The following is a 17,818-nucleotide window of genomic DNA, read 5'->3' on the forward strand; positions in this document are numbered from 1 at the left end:
ACTCATGTACGCTCTTCAAGAATATTTTTAGATTATTTATTTATTCGAAAAAGAGAGATGGACAGCCCCGGTGGCTCAGTGGTTTAGCGCCGCCTTCAGCCCAGAGCATGATCCTGGAGACCTGGGATCGGGTCCCCCACGTCAGGCTCCCTGCATGAAGCCTGTTTCTCCCTCTGCCTGTGTCTCTGCTTCTCTCTGTGTCTCTCATGAATAAATAAATAAAATCTTAAAAAACAAAAAAGGAAAAAGAAAAAAGAAAGAGAGAGAATGAGGAAGGAAAGGCAGATGGAGAGGGAGAAGCACCCTCCCCCCCCTGAGCAGGGAGTCTGATGCCCAGCTTGATGCCAGGACTCTGGGATCATGACTGGAGCCAAAGGCAGACGTTTAGCCAACTGAGCCACCCAGGCAATCCTCTTCAAGAATTTTCTTTTTTTTTAATTTTTATTTATTTATGATAGTCACAGAGAGAGAGAGAGAGAGAGAGAGGCAGAGACATAGGCAGAGGGAGAAGCAGGCTCCATGCACCGGGAGCCCAACGTGGGATTCGATCCCGGGTCTCCAGGATCGCGCCCTGGGCCAAAGGCAGGCGCTAAACCGCTGCACCACCCAGGGATCCCAAGAATTTTCAATTCAAAGCCCATTCAACATATTAACTGCAACACTGTGTGTAGTGAAGAAAGACAGGGAGCAGCCCAAATGCTCTTCTGTAGGAGACTAGTTACATAAATGATGGCATGTGCATACAGGAGAATACAATCTAGCCACTGGAAAAAATGAGGCAGCTCTACATGCATTGCTATAGAATAATCATCAAGATACGTAAAGTGAAAAACACAGAATGCAGAACCTTGTGTATAGTATGCCACAATATGTATTTATCTTCAGATTTTCTTCAATCTGCAGAGGCTACCTCTGGAAGCATGGCTGAAAAATGACAAATCAGAATTGCCTAAGAAAGGGACACTGAAGAATTGAAGAAATGGGAAATATTAGAGAATGGGAAATTAATTTTTTCAAAGTTTAATGTTATCAAATTTATCAATATTTTCTTCCTTTTTTTTTCCTTAAGATTTTTCCTTATTTATTCATGAAGGACACAGAGAGAGAGAGAGGCAGATACCTAGGCAGAGGGAGAAGCAGGCTCCCTACAGGGAGCCTGATGCGGATCCCTCGATCCCAGGACCCTGGGATCATGACCTGAGCAGAAGGCAGACGCTCAACCACTAAGCCACCCAGGTGCCCCATGCTTTGTATCTTTCTTAAGAAGATCTTCCTTCTCTCAAGGTTAAAATAGATATTTAAGGGCATAAAAAAATTTTTAAATTAAAAAAAAAGATATTTAAGGGTGTCTGGGTTGCTCAGTCAGTTAAATATCTGCCTTCTGCTCAAGTGAACCCTGAGTCTGGCTCCCTACTCAGCAGGAAGTCTGCTTCTCTCTCTCTCTCTCTCTGCCTCTGCCTATCCTCCCTTCTCATTCTCTCCATATATATCAAATAAATAAATATAATCTTTTAAAAGAATGGGCACCTGGGTGGCTCTGTAGGTTAAGTGTCTGCCTTTGGCTCAGGTCATGATTTCTGGGTCCTGAGACTGAGCTGGGCATCAGGCTCCCTGAGCCTGCTTCTCCCTCTCCCATTCCCCCTGCTTGTGCGCGCTCTCTCTCTGGTGAATAAATAAATAAAATATTTTTTAAAAATCTTAATAAAATAAAATATATTTTTCTAATTCTACTGTATTTGTATATGTGGGCATAATATGTATAGTAACCTGCTGCCTAATGAAGTGACTTTTAAGACTTACTTTATACCATAAAACTTATCTCTCTTGAATCTTCGACCTTATTTATATATTACCTTAAATAGAAAATGGAGGGGAATAATCTACCAGATTTTATTTTTAAATAAAACAAAATGGCGGGGGGCACCTAGCTGGCTCACTTGGTGGAGCATGTGACTCTTGATCTCAAGGTTGTGAGTTCAAGCCCCATGTTGGGTATAGAGATTAGTTGAAAATAAAATCTTTTTTTTTTTTTTGAAAATAAAATCTTAAAAAATAAATGAGTAAAATGAAATTTTTAAGGAATCTCTCTTATAGGGTACATTTTATGGTATGTGAATTATATCTCAATTCAAAAAGAAAGAATCTAGCTTATATGGCAAAGTTGAGACTAACTGCATGAGAACTGGTGGAGTCAGAATCCTCCCAGTCAAGGCCAATGTTAGGGTTTAGCCAGGATCTCCCAGAGACTCAGTTTTATAGTGTAGCCTAGTTTTGTAGGTTCAATGCCTCTTTGGGCAAAACAAACCTACAACTAACCAGGAAGCACCTCTTTGTCTTCCTCCAAAGTCTTGCCTGAGAGTTGGCCCTAACTCGATCTACCAACCTGGTTCCCTTGGAAGGACAGGCCAACCCAGATGACGAAGGATCTCCCCAGAGAGCTGGTGCTCAGGCATAGAACATTGTAGGGCAGGTCAATTGGGCTCAAGTCAGGACAAGGAGGAGCCAGTGTGGAAGCTGGACAGATACCATCTGGCGCCCATGGGGAAGAGGTGCTGGAAATGGAACAGAACAATGAAGTGCAAAGCCAGGAGGCGCCAAAGAGGCTAATAGGCAGGAGGGGTCAGCGCTGGGTAACTGTTCAGAATACAGACCAAGAGCCCTGGTCCTTGGTGCTTGGCATGGCTGCATGTGTTCATACACAAGCAGACAGTATTGGACAGCTATTGCCATATGTATCATTATTGTCGTCGTCATTATCGTCATCATCATCACCACTACCAAACTGTTACTGGGACTTGCTATGAGTAGGGTACCAGGCATGGAGATAGAAATACATTGAAAACGGATTTCAGGACACCAGGGTGGCTCAGCGGTTAAGTACCTTCCTTCGGCCCAGGGTGTGATCCTAGAGTGAGTCCCACATCGGGCTCCCTGCATGGAGCCTTCTTCTCCCTTTGCCTGTGTCTCTGCCTCTCTCTGTGTTTCTTATGAATAAATATTTAAAAAGAAAGAAAACAGGGGGGATCCCTGGGTGGCGCAGCGGTTTGGCGCCTGCCTTTGGCCCAGGGCGCGATCCTGGAGACCCGGGATCGAATCCCACATCGGGCTCCCGGTGCATGGAGCCTGCTTCTCCCTCTGCCTGTGTCTCTGCCTCTCTCTCTCTCTCTCTGTGACTGTCATAAATAAAAAAAATAAAATAAAGTGTGGTGATCTTTAAAAAAAATAAAATAAAATAAAATAAAATAAAATAAAAAAGAAAGAAAACAGGGATTTCTAGTTTAGTTGAAAAGTAGCCCAACCAAAGAATATTTAAGAAGCTGAATGAAGGGGATCCCTGGGTTGCTCAGCGATTTAGCGCCTGCCTTCAGCCCAGGGTGTGATCCTGGAGTCCTGGGATCGAGTCCCACGTCGGGCTCCCTGCATGGAGCCTGCTTCTCCCTCTGCCTGTGTCTCTGCCTCTCTCTCTCTCTCTCTGTGTCTCTCATGAAAAAATAAATAAAATCTTTAAAAAAAAAAAAAAAGCTGAATGAAGGTGGGGTGCCTGGGTGGCTCAGTCGGTTGAGCATCCGACTTTTGATTTCGGCTCAGGTCACAATCTCAGGGTCCTGAGATTGAGCACGGCATCAGGCTCCATGCTCAGCATGGAGTCTGTTTGTCCCTCTTCCTCTCCTCCCACCCATGCTCATACACACACTCTGTCTCTCTAATCAATTTAATTAATTAATTAATTAATTAAATATTTTTAAAAAAGCTGAAAGAAGTGTATGATTGAAGCCCAAAGAAAATGTTAAAAATCCTTTAGACCGAGTTTTCATGTTTTCTTCAGTACAGGGCCCCAGTGAATGTTAACACAGGATGGGACAGGGGAACACGAACTGGGCTGGAGGGAAAGCAAGACTGAGCCAAGGAGAACAGAAGAAAAAGGCATTCCAGGCTTCCGGGGAAGCATGAGAGGTAGGAATGCTTGCCACCAGCCGTTTGGACAAACACATAGAGTGGGTCACTGGGTCAGAGCAGAGGGTTAGGGCAGGAGAGCCACAAGGGCCAGACCCCTGCATGGAAGGCCCTGACTGCCAGCCTAGAAGTTTGATCTCACGGTGCAGACAGTGGGGAGCCATTGAACGTGGCTGGGCAAGAGGGTGACCCTTGCCACCAGGCATTTTAAGTGACATTACAGAGAGCTCTTTATCCCAGGCTTATGCAAAGCCTTGTGTATATTTCAAGTAGCACTTGATACGGAAAGTCGTAAAGCAAGGCTCTGTGTCATGTAGAGGAGGCAAAAAAAAATGGTTTAAGGGTCTCACAAAGAGATGCTTCAGTGAGAAATGAAGGGGAGAACATTTTAAAGAAGGAAACATTTTAAAGAAGGAGACAGAACTGCGAGGCATCTGGAAAACTGTAGCACTTTCTTCAGAGTCTGGCATGCCCTCTTGCAGCTGGGGGTGTTCTGCCTCCTTTTTTGGAGGTTAGCTGTGGTGTCAAAACACCGGATTGTGGTGTAGAGAGTGAGGCAGCTGGGAGGAGGCGGATGAACAGAAATATAAACATCAGGCCTGGAGAGCGTAAAAGGCCTTCCCTCAGAGACCACCTTCGTGCAGGGGACCTTTTCCTTTGCCTCTCTCAGGGGGCACTTGGGGGTTTTCGACCAAGTTGCTGAGCTTGCCAGTTACCTCCAAGAGTTTCTCCTCTTTTTTTTTTTTTTTTTTTTGAGTTTCTCCTCTTAAAACAAAGTGATTTTAAAAAATCTGTTGGGTTCTGATTCCGCGCTTTTCCAATATTGTTCCTAATTGTGCATGGCAAGGCAGCAGGGCTGCTCAGGGGCCACGAACTCAGCAGCAACATGGAGCCATAAATCAGCATTTACGTAAGGTGGGAGAGGAAGTCAGGATTCAGCTTCCTGTGTTGCCCCGAGCCGTGCGTACAGCCACAGGGCAAGCTCTATGAAGGCAGAGGCAATAACAGGGCAAGCCAAGAGAAGGGCCCGAGTTAGGCACAGAAATGAGCCAGGCTACACTGAAGATGTAGACAGGCAATGATCCTGGTGGGGCCACAGCTCCAGGAAATGTCCTTCCTTCTTTCTCTGGCCTTTGCAAGGGGTCCCTCTCCTCCTCTCTCCTGCTCACACTCCTGGAGGGCCTGTCTGCACCTTGAGTCGCTGCAGGTTCTAAATTAACACAAAGTACTGCGACTCAGAACTGTCTCTTCCTTAAGGTCATAAGGAAATACTCACCCCCTCTGCCCCTGGAGGCTAGCTCTGGCCACCAGTATGTCCTTACCAAAGCAACCAGGTCAGGCAATGCAGCTAACCAGAACCCTGACACTCAAGTTCAGGAAAAGCCCAAATGGACGCAGAGCAGGAGGCTGTACAGCTCGGGAACTCCTACAATAGTGGTGCTTTTTTTTGCTCTAAACTTCATTCCCTTGTAGTAACTGTGCCTGTACATCCCAGACTTTCTAGAAATGTGCTGATTTCACATGCTTTTCCTTGAGTCTCTCTGGAAGCACACAGGTGTCTGCCAGGGACTCTGCCCTCACGTTTTGGTTTGACAAATTGTCACCATGCCCACAACACACAGTTGGCACGAGGCGGCAAAACAGCATTTTTCCTCCAGGTGAAACTCAGTCACTTGGTTGGAGAGAAGGCCAGGTGTGGGGAAGCTCCAGGGTGCCAGGCCCATCCGTTCCTGCCACTCTGAGCAGAGTGGCTGTCCAAGGACTGGGGTGGGCTGGTGCCACAGAGCCACACAGCGCCCCCATGGGGGGTGCTGAGTGCTGTCTGGTGAGAGTCTTCCCCCTCAGCCACTGTCTCTGGGAGGGAGTGGGTTGAGATATGGGGTGAGAGCAGAACTGCCCTGCCTGTATCCTGTACATGCTTTTTATGTTTTAAATCTTTCAACGATAGCTAGTCACATCTGAGGCCCTTAAGGAGAACCTGCTTGCCTTCTTTCCACACTTGCAGGTTTGGCTCCCTTCCTACCCCACAGAAGCTCAGTAGGTATGAGGACCCCCACCCTTCTCTGTGCAGCAGGCCTAGCTCAGAAAATGGGCCTCAGGCTCTTCTGGGGCAAATGGACTTGAGTCACTCCTCTGGAGGTAACTCCCCACCCCCACCCCCACTTTGTCCACCCCAGACACCATCACAGACACACAGTCTCAAAGCCCCAGCACTTTTCCCTTTGCCCAGAACACAATAAAGGAATTAGAACCTACCTCCTAAGTTTCTGCAGCTGACACTTCAAGGCTCAAAGTCTAGCTCGCCAGCTCAGTCACACACATCTGACGTGTCCTCTTTGCAACCAGGCCCCACTCCAGCCACCGTGCAATTTTGTTAATTCAAACTGCTTTCCCGTTTAGGGAGGTTGATAGCCATCGCCCATCTCCTTTTCCTGCTGACGTCATCCCACATTTTTCTACAGACACAAATAAGGGTACGGTTCCTGGGATAGTTTTCAGGTTGCCTAGGGTGGGAGTGGAGGGATCCTGGCCTCCTGAGTCTACCTCCCTTCTCTGGCGTTTGGCAAGTTGTCCGAGGTTAAGGGAGAGGCAAGGAAATAAATCACCTAGCTAAGGTGAAAGGCCAGAAAGAACTTGGTGACTCGCAGCTCAAGCCCAGATCTGTCCTGGGCATTTGCAATGCAAATCTGCGTTTTGTTCGCAGCCACCATGGTCTTGCACAATAGCCTGTGTATAAACATCCACGCCAACAATGCCTGACTGTGCAATCACGCTGTAATTACAGGCCGGCAGGAAGCTGCTGCTAGGAACTGCACCATGCAACCCCTAGACGTCCCACGTCGTGCGTCTCCACGCACCGATGTACATTCCAGGACACACGGCCGCGTCCCGCAGCTGCACGGCCCGCGGCTGCTACCCTCGCAGCCTCCCAGCCAGGGAGCCCCGGCGCCCCCCGCCCGGCCTGCCAGCCCCGAGTTACTCTGCAGGGATGTCATAAACTTCTCAGCTGGTCTTTAAAAAGCCCTGCGCCACGAGGCTCCCGAGGGCGGCGGGAACCACCAGCAAAGTTCACAAGCACAATCCTGCAGCCCTAGCAGTTTTAGAAAACAGAAGAGAGCGAGATGCCACAGAGTGCACTGGAAGCGGGTTTTGGGGTTTTATATAGAAAACACTCACAGATGTACGTGGGTGTGCTGACAGTTTTTATGGCTAAATTGCAAAGTGTTAGGCCTTAGGGATTACTGTCGGGTTCGGGACTTGGTGTGGGAGGAAGAAGGGTGGGGAAGTCGGGAGGGATTTGTCGAAAGGGGGCTTGGGGGGCAATTCTGGTGTCGCTTCTGAGAAATGCGTGGGGTTGTTTTCCCAAACGTCCGAGTTGCTCTGCTCTTCGTCACTGGAGGGCCGAGCGAAGAAAAGTGGGGGGAAAGTTCCCTTAACTTCCTTCCTGCAACCTCACCGAGGGCTGCGAAGAGGAAGAGCGCGTTTCCCCGGGAAGCACCGGGCAGGGCTGGGGGGGCGGCTGCGCCCAGCCTGTGGGACTGCGGGACGCGGGGCGGAGCAGCGGCCCCCACGCAGGCCGCGGGCGCCCCACCTGCACCCCTCCTCTCGCAAACGGCGCCTGGAGAGGCCCGGCTGCAGCGCCGGCTCTCTTAAGCCCCGCGGCAAGCCGGGGGCAGCAGGGGCGCAGCCTGGGGTGCCGGACTCGGCCGCCGAGCGCCCCCCTCCGCAGTGCAAGGCCGCCCGCGCCCCCGCGCCCCGCGCCCCGCGCGGCTGGCCCAACCCGGCCCCCCACGACCCCGCCCGCGGGTCCAGGCCGCGGCCCCCCGCGTTTCCGAGCCCCCACGCCCGCGCCTCCGCGGCAGAGGGGGCGCCCAGCCCGCGGCTCACCTGCGCGTTGGATCCCGGGGCCGCCGGGAGGGGCGCGGGGTGCGGGGCGCAGGCGAGCGCGGCCCGCAGACTCAAACTTTGTTGCTCTCGGGACGGCGCAGTCGTCACTTCCTCGCGGAGCGGGCGGCGCGGCCCGGCGTGTGACCCAGCAGCTCGCGCGGTGGCGCGCCGGGCCCTGCAGCCGCCCGCCCGCGCCCCGGCTCTGCGCGCCCCGGGGGGGCCCGGCGCCGACTCCCGGCTCGGCGCGCGCGGGGCTGCGGGGGGCGCCCACCGAGCCTGCACCCTGCGGGGTCCTTACGGCGCGGGAGAAATGCGACCGAACCTGTATTCTCAAGGTTGGGGTTCAGCCGCCCCCCCCCCGCGAGCTGGGGTTCCAGGGGGAAACACCCCCACCCCACAGACAAAAAGGTGGGGGTGGAGGAAGAGAAAGTTTTCCAGTTTCGCGTTGAAGGTCATGTCAGAAAGCGAAGTGCCCTGTACTTGGCCAAATAAAGCCTAGCTGGGCCTTAAGACACGGGTTCCCTCTCCCCACGTTCCCTGCAAAGGTCTGCACGCGTGTCCTCCGTCATCTCCACTCGTTGTAAGTGCGCAGGACGTTTACCATTTATCACACTTCGGGGGGGTGTATTTCAGCGTCCAAGGTGGGGGCTGCAGGATCGTTTCTGTTCTAACCCTCCCGGCGACTTCCACCCCTTCCTTTACCCTCAACTCTCTCGGAAGATCTTTTTGGGGCCTGATGCATTCCGTGTTTCATCACGGGCCCAAAGTGACTTACAGGGTAGGGTGGAGTCCTGAGAAGACGAGCTTCAGGCAATAGTAATTTTGAAATTTATCGTTGCCCAAATTAAATTCACTCACCGTATTCAAAACTGCAACAAAAAGCTACCTTTTTTTTGGTTTCTGATAAATAGCAACAAAGGAGTGAAACAGCAGTCTTTACGGGAGAATCCTCTCTGATAAAGCTGGAGAGAAAAACGAGGTTAGCCTTTGCTGTGGTTAAAAAAAAAAAAAAGCAGACATTTGAAACTGCAGTGGAGGGCTTTCATAACAGGAACATTAGCTTCATTGTAGCTTGTTGTGGAAAACAGGGAGCTTTTTAAAGGTGGTTCAAAAGCATCAGTTAGGGCTTAACAATTTTCCCTTTTTCCCCAAATACTGCTTCTACTAGCACGCTGGCTGGATCACAGAACCTCCCGTTCTGATGCTTCGTCTTTTTACAAAAACACAGGGAACCGTAGAGTGAAGGCTTTGTCCAGAAAGACGTATGTGAAACTGATGAAAAGTGGCATCTGGGAAATGATCCCCAGGTTTGCGTTAATACCTAATGGGAAGCCACAAATGCAGACTCGCCCAAAGATTGGGAGTATGCAGATGAAGCTCTCCTAGCAACGTGAAATCCCCCACACTGCAGCCCTTATGTGCTAGTTTTGACTTCTACCCAGACATTATTAATGGTACGTTATAAATGCAAAATGTGCCACCTAAGGAAAATGTTGCTTTGATTAATATACATACATTATAAGACTCTTAATAATTATAATTTTCTGAAATTTGTATTGCATCACACTATTGTGGGGGTGGGAGTGGAGGGATTGCCCACTTCAGTTTTGGGACAGATAGAACTAGTTCCTTCGTGCATTCTGCTTATAGCATGCAATGATATAATCAAGGGGAGTAGAGAGACTGGGTCACCCTGACTTCTAAAAACAATCATGTGATGCTCTGTATTTGCTAGGACAAGAGCAGAATATTTCTTTGTTCAGGATTGTGATTCTGAATTCTCAGTCACAATTTCATGAATATTCAGGCTTTCTGCATGCCCAGGAATAATTAGCAGATGGTGTAAATGTGTGAAGGCCTGACACTCATATATGCACACACATGCATTGCTTTTTCTCTGTACAGAGTGGCTGTTTGCTGGAGCACCACAGTGTGGAAGCTGTGGTAGGTGATCTCAAAGACAGTCCCCTGCTGATGATCCCACCCCCCACCCCCCATTCACACCCTTGTTTAATCCCCTCTTCTTGGCTGAAGACTGGACTAACTGACTCCATTCCAACAAATAATATATGACAGAAATCATGTGATGTCTCTGCTGAGATTTGATTATAAAAAAAAAAAAAGTGGCTTCCATCTTGAGTGCTCTCTTTTCTCTCTCACTCTCTCCTGGATCACTCACTGTGTGGAAGCCAGCTGCCTTGTCGTACGGCAGCCCTGTGGAGAGGGACTGAGGTCAGCCAACAACCACTGAGAGTTAGCTGGGGATACTCCCCTCCCCCTATGCTAATCGAGCCTTCAGGTGAGACCTTCAACAGCAGCCAACAGCTGCCTCAGGAAAACCCTTGAGGCAAAAGCATCCAACTAAGCTGCCTAGACTCCTGATCCATAGGAACTGCAAAGTAATAAATGTTTGTTGCTTTAAACTGCTGTGTTTTATAGTAATTTGTTGCAGAGCTGTAGGTAACTAATGCTCAAGCCAAAAGAGAAGTCAATGTGGGCCCAATGACAACCCCACACAGCCTCCTGGTCCCTTACCTGGAAAGCAGAACACAGAGGAAGAGTCAGGGGCCTGGACCAGATCTAAGGGTAACACGTGAGTCCTAAGAACAAAGGCCTAGCCCTCACCCTTTTTGCAGAGCAGGGGTCATCCTTAAATTTAAATTAGCTCAGAGGGTGTGGGCTGCTGGTGAGGCCCAGGCAGCCCCTGCGCTGGGTGTCACCAACCTGATAGTACATGCAAATGTTTTTGTTTCTTTACAAGAATTGACATCTGTTCAGGTGTCCTCTCCCTCTTCCTCGGAGCCATCAATCCTGATTCTGAGGCCTTGGCAGGATCACCCCCTGGGGTGGTGGGGTCAGGCCTTGGTCCCCAAAGGACAGCTGGAAAGAAGGGCTTTCAACCCTGGCAGCCAGAAGAGGTAGTGAATTCAAAGCTAAAAAGGAAGGCTTGTGGTCCTGCAGCTGAAGAGCAAGTGGTGGACAATCTCTGATAAGAATCGTCTCCACGCTGCTTCCAGGGCTACAAAGAACATTCTGTCCACGTGATGGTATCTTTCACTCAACATCGTTTCCTCTCCAACTAGAGCAAATTATTCACTTTGAAAATACAAAACAAAGTTTGAGGCAACAGGAGAGATGTTATACTCCTTCATCCCTAACTAAGGCAGGCATCTACTTGTGGTGGCCCCCATGTCCCCTGCCCCTTGGCCAATCCTGTATAAGCTGGCAATCGCACAACCCATTTCTGTTTTGTCTCCAGAGACACTAGACTCTGATTTTTCTCATGTGCCATGGCCACAGCTGCTGTGTTGCCATGCCGTCATCCGGTTGCTATGACTTGTGAGGTTGTAGTTGTGCCAGAACGTGAATCTATTAATTTAACAGGAACTAGGCTCAGCACATATATTCCTTGTTAGGTCATTTGCTTTGCTACCTAAACCACAACCAATGTATTCAGCAATGGGAACATTTCCTAGAGTCTGGCTTTGCAAAAACGCCAAATGCCCTGGTTTTGTGTCCGCACAGTCAATTTGACAGCATTCAACTACTGTGGAGGAGGACATAAAGGCATTCTGGCATGGGAATGCAAACAGGTCAGTATAGAAAAAAAAAAAAAAATCAAAGGAGGGAAAATAAAGTCTCTGGTCTTTATTCTTTGCACATTAAGGTCCATTCTGCAGGAGGCATATGAACTAACTTCCACAGGAATCCTGCCCTGATTCCTGGTCTCTCACTGACAAGGTCCAAGCTCTCCAAATGCAGAAGTAGGTGAGTGTGTTATGAAAAGAGAAACCACTGGCTTTTGTCATTCACCCCTTCGATTAATACTTACTAAATGTCTGCTGGTAGCTGTACTAGGGATACCAGGATGAAACAGACAAAGTCTCTCCCTAGTGGGTGTGAATTACAATGTGATATGAGAAATTCTACAATGGAGCTTCCCATAGGACACTGTGAAATCCCAGAGAAGGAAGCAAGTAAGTCTGCCTGGGAATAGGAGTGATGGGTCACTACCTGTGTTTTTTTTTTTTTCTTTTCTTTTCTTTTCTTTTCTTTTCTTTTCTTTTCTTTTCTTTTCTTTTCTTTTCTTTTCTTTTCTTCCTCTTCTTCTTCTTCTTCTTCTTCTTCTTCTTCTTCTCCTCCTCCTCCTCCTCCTCCTCCTTCTCCTTCTTCTTCTTCTTCTTCTTTTTAAGATTTTCTATATTTATTTGAGAGCGAGTGAGAGCATGAGAAAGAGAAAGCATGAGCAGAAGGGAGGGGTAGAGGGAGAGGGAAAAGCAGACTCCTCGCTGAGCAGGGAGCCCGATGTGGAACTCGATCCCAGGACTCTGGGATCATGACCTGAGCAGAAGGCAGATGCTTAACTGACTGAGCCACCTAGGAGTCCTGTTTTTCTTTTTCTTAAAAAAAAGAATACATTAAAATGATCAGATGCATTCCATTAAGTAATGTATTATTTGTGTAGCTTTTAGTTTAGTTGTTGATAATATATATGTGTATATTTGTATGAGTCACAGCATAAAACATATTTCCTACATGCAGGCAAAGAAGTGTGAAAGTTCTAGGTTTAGAGAGTAAATAAATACCCCCTCTACACTGGGGGCTTATAATGGGCTTGGCTCACAGTGTTGTTCCATTATGTGGTTGAAGAAACTAGCTGTAACTTAAGAGATTTTCCAAATCCTTCCAAATTCTCCTCCCTTAGTAAATCAAGGCCAAGCCTGAAGGATCAGCTACTTAGTCCTCTCTGAACAGAGCACAGGGCCTTTACCAGTTCTAAGGCAATGAAAGAGTAGCCAACCCTTTTCTGGCCAGCCAGATGATGAGAAGGAGAAAGAGGAGAGAGAGGAGGGTCAGAAGTGCATCATGCTTTTTCCTCCTCTCTAGATCTTAAATGATAGCAGGAAAGGTACATTACCTTATGAGTGTTGCTGAAAGCATGAGAGGGGTCTTCACCCAGCTTCCTACTGGGATTCTGAAAAGAATCTGCCCCCAAGGTGTATTTTTTAAAAAGATTTTCTTTATTTATTAAGAGAGAGAGAGAGAATAGGGAGGAGCAGAGAAAGAGAGAGAGAGAGAGAGAGAGAGAGAGAAGCAGACTTCCCACTGAGCAGGAAGCCTGAGAACCAGGATGCAGGGCTCATTCCCAGGACCCTCAGATCATGACCTGAGCTGAAGTCAGATACTTAACCAACTGAGCCACCCAGGTGCCCCTCGAAGGTGGTTTTATACCAAACTAGAGGCACCCATGTCAGAGTGACCCTGGTGATCAAGCCTAGATAAGCAGAGAGGCTTTGAGGTTCAGTTTCCGGAGTCCCCGTGGTTCCCACATGGCATGGATATCTGGTTGAGAGCAAGCAGCCTGCTATGTGACTGCCCTAGTGGGGCAAGGTGACCTGTGGCAAGCCCAGGGGAGGATCAGGGGTCTGACCACTGAGAACAGAGGGGTAAAAAGAGCACCCCGTTGCAAAGGGGAGAAGCCAGGCTGGAATGTGGGCGGGGTATTGCTTAGGAATGTACCACCAGTTCATCTACCACCACTGGTAGCGGTGGCCTCTGGCCTAGAGACAGGCAGAAACTAAGAGCACAAGGCAGCTCAGCATGGTGGTCGGGAACAAGGGTTCTGGACTGTCCACACACTGCCTGGCTTCAAGTCCCACCTCTGCCACATACTACCTGTCTGACCTTGCACAAGTTACTTAGCCTCAGTTTCCTTATCTGTAAAATGAGGATGATGATAACAATTTAATGTACTTGATAAGGTGATTCTAAGAATTAAATTAGTTTGTGAGATGCCTGGGTGGCTCAGCAATTGAGCATCTGCCTTTGGCTTGGGGTGTGACCCTGGGGTCTAGGTTCAAGTTCTGCACTGGGCTCCCTGTGAGAAGTCTGCTTCTCCCTCTGCCTGTGTCTCTGCCTCTCTCTCTCTCTCTGTGTCTCTCATGAATAAATAAATAAAATCTTTTAAAATATATATAATTTTTTGGGATCCCTGGGTGGCACAGCGGTTTAGCGCCTGCCTTTGGCCCAGGGCGCGATCCTGGAGACCCGGGATCGAGTCCCATGTCGGGCTCCTGGTGCATGGAGCCTGCTTCTCCCTCTGCCTATGTCTCTGCCTCTCTCTCTCTCTCTCTCTCTCTGTGACTATCATAAATAAATAAAAAAAATTAAAATATATATGTATATAATTTTTTAAAATAAAGTAGTTTGTAAAGCTCTGATATATGGGTTCTTTAAGTGTCAGTTAAATAAGTAAATCACTCACCAACAAAAAGGATTCTATATGGATATCACATGCCTCCAAGACCCCCAAACTGGACTTTCTATTAAAAATCGCCCCCTCCCGCCATCAGCTCATGGGGAGAATCAAATCAGCTATAGATCATACATTTAAGATATAGTACAAGTGAAAAGATTTGACCCCTCTATACAGGCCAGCTGGGAAGATAAGACTTGAGCGAGTCTTTACATTTACTCATCTCTGACTGTTCAATATAACTCAGGAAGGGGCTTGGTATGCAGAATAGCAATTGTCCTCAGAATGCCCATGTCCACATCCCCAGAATCTGCGGTTATATTAGGTTACATGACAAAGAGGAATTAAGGTTGAAATAGAAATAAGTTTCCTAATTAGCTGATCTGAATATAAGGAGATTATTCTGGATGGTAAGGATGGGCCAATGTGATCACAGAGATCCTTAGAAGTAGAAGACGAGGGAGGCAGAAGAGGAGTCAGTCACAGGAACATATGACTAGTGAAGAATGACCAGAGAGAGGCAATGGTGTTGGCTTTGAAGATGGAGAATGAAGAAAAGAGGTCATGAGCCAATAAATGTGGGTGGCTTCTGGAAGCTGGAGAAGGCAAGGAAACAGATTCTCTCCTAGAAGCTCAAGAGAGGAATGCAGCCCTATGGACACCTAGATTTCAAGGTGTAAGATAAAAGCCTGTATGGTTTTAGCTGCCAATTTTGTGGTAATTTGTTACAATAGCCATAGAAAACCACTGCAGTGGCATTTCCTAAATATGGTATTTTCTGGGAAGCTTTTGCTTCAGGTATTAGATGCATGTGCTACATGGTGCATGGGGAGCCCCAGTTTCCAGACTATGATTGAGAAGGAAGGCTGGCTGGCTGGGCCAGGTAAAGTCCTATGATAAGTAACGGCCACTAGAAACTCTAAGACAGGACCCTGAAAGTTCAATTTGTATGCAGTCCTCCAGCTTAGACATGAACGCTAATTCACAAACCATTTCTTGGAGCTTCTTCTCAGACTTGCTAACTGTTGGGGATAGCAGGCCATGATGAGGAGGCCATGTGTAGAAGTGGCTAATAAAAGTAAACCGGAGTTAATTGTTAAAAGCTGTTGTGGAAATTCTGTGCATTTGATGACCGCAGTTTCCCAGCAAGGCTATACCACCCCCCGGAGTTTGTAAATGAATTTTTCTTTTCACAACGAAGAGAAAAACACAAACCCAAGAGTCAAGGCAATGTGCAGAGCATTCCTGGGATCCAGGTTGGCTAGCAATGCCAGAGTTCAATCACCCTGCAGAGGTTGCTTTTTCCTGTTTGAGACAGGTGACTATATATTGGTGTGCACAGCTCAAAGGTTGAGCTTACTGCACCGTGGGGAGGAAGCCCTTACACAATCATCTGCCAGTAATATATATTGGCCCTGGGACATCAGTCCCAGCATTTACATGGGTGGTGTCTTTTGAGTTGTCAGGCCAAGAAGTTGCTAGACATTCATGAGATTACTTTGGGTCTCATGACTTCTTACGGTAAGAAGGAAGTCCTCCTTTCCTGGGTGGGGTAATATCTAGAGATTACAATAGGGACCATATATTGTGGCAGTATATAGAGTCCAAAAGGAGCTGCAGCTCTCTGGGGCTCTTCATGAACTAAAATTCTTCAGAGTAGCTCCAAGAAACTGTGTAAAAGCTGTAGTTTGTGGATTTCTTGAACAGTGCAAAAGATCCCGTGGACCCTCTAGTTTATCTCTTAGTTCTTAATTTTTTAAAAAGAGTTTATTTATTTATTTATTTTTTTGAGAGAGAGACTGAGAGAGTATGAGCAGGGGGTGGGGCAGAAGGAGAGGGAGAAGGATAAGCAGACTCCCCACTGAACGGGGAGCCTGACATGGAACTCCACATGGGGCTCCATTCTAGGACACCAGGATCATGACCTGGCATGAAGTCAGATGCTTAACTGATTAAGCCACCCAGATGACCTTAATTCCTAAATTCTAAATAGAGTTCTCTAAGATGGAAGGGCCACTCTGGATGGCCAGGTCTAAATTATATTTATATTACATTTATATTTAGAACAGCCCACCACCTTAGCTGAATCACCTGTGGTCCCTCTATCACCCTTTTAGAATCACTGTCTAAGCCTAACCCACTTTAATGGCCTTTGCCCTGTATTGGGCAGTGTTGGGCTTTGCTTAGTTTCTTGACATAATTTTTGCCCTTTGCCCCTAGATAGAGGGTGTGGTCAGTGACTCACCTGCTAGGTTCTCACTGCCTGATTCCAGTTGATTGGTTAACTCCCATCTGATGTGGTTGCAAAGAGCTTGAGGACCAGTGGAATGCCACAGAATCCCTCTGTGGACCATATCCCAGGTCCTGATGTGGTTCTGGCAATGTCTATGAGCTCCTGTTCTGAGCTACATTGTTCTTCCTTCAGCTGAGGAATTTATCCTTCTCTAGGGCAAAGGAACAAAACTAACAGCCTTGAGGCCTGTTAGCCAGAGGCCTGGATTCTGGGTCTTGGTTATAGATACAAAATAGCTGCCTCAGATATGGAGTACACATAACAAATAAAGCCTGACTCATGGCCCATCTAGCCCTGGTTTCAAAAGAGAGGCTAGACCAGGTCAGGTGTCTTGTGGACTGTATCATGGTGGTGAGCAAATCTTACCACATTTTTTATAAGTATCAATGGATATGATACAAAAGATAGGTCCAAATCCCCCCCTCAACTTCAGTGTGGCCACCACGGGTTCTCCCAGCATACACTATCTCCAGGAAACGGATAATGTTTGGAAGGCTGCATTCTTCTCTCCTCTGTGGAGTTTTGGAGCTTCTAGACTTTTCTAACAGCTATGCAAAGAATTATTTGAATGGTCTAAACCCTGTCAAGGCAGTGAATTGAGGGCTACATACATCAAAACAGGAGACATATGGCAAACTCTCCAAACGAGCCTCTACATGTTCTTGCCATAACTGACACCAGTAAGAATGGATACAGAAAGGACAGGATTGATTAGCCTACACTTCCACTTCCCCATCCTTTGTCCTCTGATGCAGCTGGAGGACTGTGAGCTCACTTTCCATATTTGTATTTAACACTTGTTGGGAGACAATTCTTGATGGGTCTATCACATTTCTGCATGCCTTATGAGCAGAGTCATTGAATGCCCTTTGTTTCAAACTAACTGTTTAAGATAGTATCTTTCTCAGAGCAAAGTATAGGTATGCTTACTGCCCATTGTTTAATATCTGGTTCCCTGAGCTTTTGGGTTTCTCCCTTGCAATGGACCTCACTGGGTATACGAGAATTCATTGGCCCTCTTTGCATTGCCTTTGGGAATTGGGAATCAGGAAACCAGCACAAGAAAATGCCAATACTCAAAAAAAAAAAAAAAAAAAAAAGAAAAAAGAAAAATGCCAATACTCTTGCGTCTGCCACTGCTGTGAGTTGAGAAGTCCTTTGTTTCTGACCCGGAAGTCTTAGGTGTTCTCCAGCTTCCACAAAACTGTGGCAGGCTCACTTGTTAGACGGCAAGTAGGGTTAAATTTCAGAACCTTCATAGTTCTTTTTTTTTTTTATTCATGAGAGACACACAGAGAAAGAGGCAGAGACACAGGCAGAGGGAGAAGCAGGCTCCATGCAGGGAGCCCGACAACGACGTGGGACCTGATTCCCCGTCTCCAGGATCATGCCCTGGGCTAAAGGTGGCGCTAAACCAACCACTGAGC

At 47.6% G+C, this 17,818-nt stretch overlaps 1 protein-coding gene and 1 long non-coding RNA gene across 4 annotated transcripts in view; one reads left to right on the forward strand and one right to left on the reverse strand.

Annotated features, from left to right (window-relative positions):
• MIDEAS (mitotic deacetylase associated SANT domain protein) overlaps positions 1-7,999 on the reverse strand; it is a 70,315-nt gene extending 62,316 nt beyond the window's left edge. For 2 of the 3 annotated variants that reach the window (XM_072839273.1, XM_072839278.1), the window contains exon 1: positions 7,843-7,999. The gene's annotated coding sequence lies outside the window, so the exon portion shown is untranslated. Of the gene's footprint in view, positions 1-6,210; positions 6,356-7,842 lie in introns of those variants that run through there. The other variant, XM_072839276.1, reaches the window with a different exon arrangement.
• Positions 8,000-8,141: 142 nt separating this feature from the next.
• Positions 8,142-10,377, forward strand: LOC140640227 (uncharacterized). Its single transcript, XR_012036895.1, has 3 exons — positions 8,142-8,422; positions 9,071-9,296; positions 9,748-10,377. It is a non-coding gene; the product is annotated as an uncharacterized lncRNA (long non-coding RNA).
• The last annotated feature ends 7,441 nt before the right edge of the window (positions 10,378-17,818 follow it).

Source organism: Canis lupus, chromosome 9 (assembly GCF_048164855.1).
Source record: "Canis lupus baileyi chromosome 9, mCanLup2.hap1, whole genome shotgun sequence".
Taxonomy (NCBI): Eukaryota; Metazoa; Chordata; class Mammalia; order Carnivora; family Canidae; genus Canis; species Canis lupus.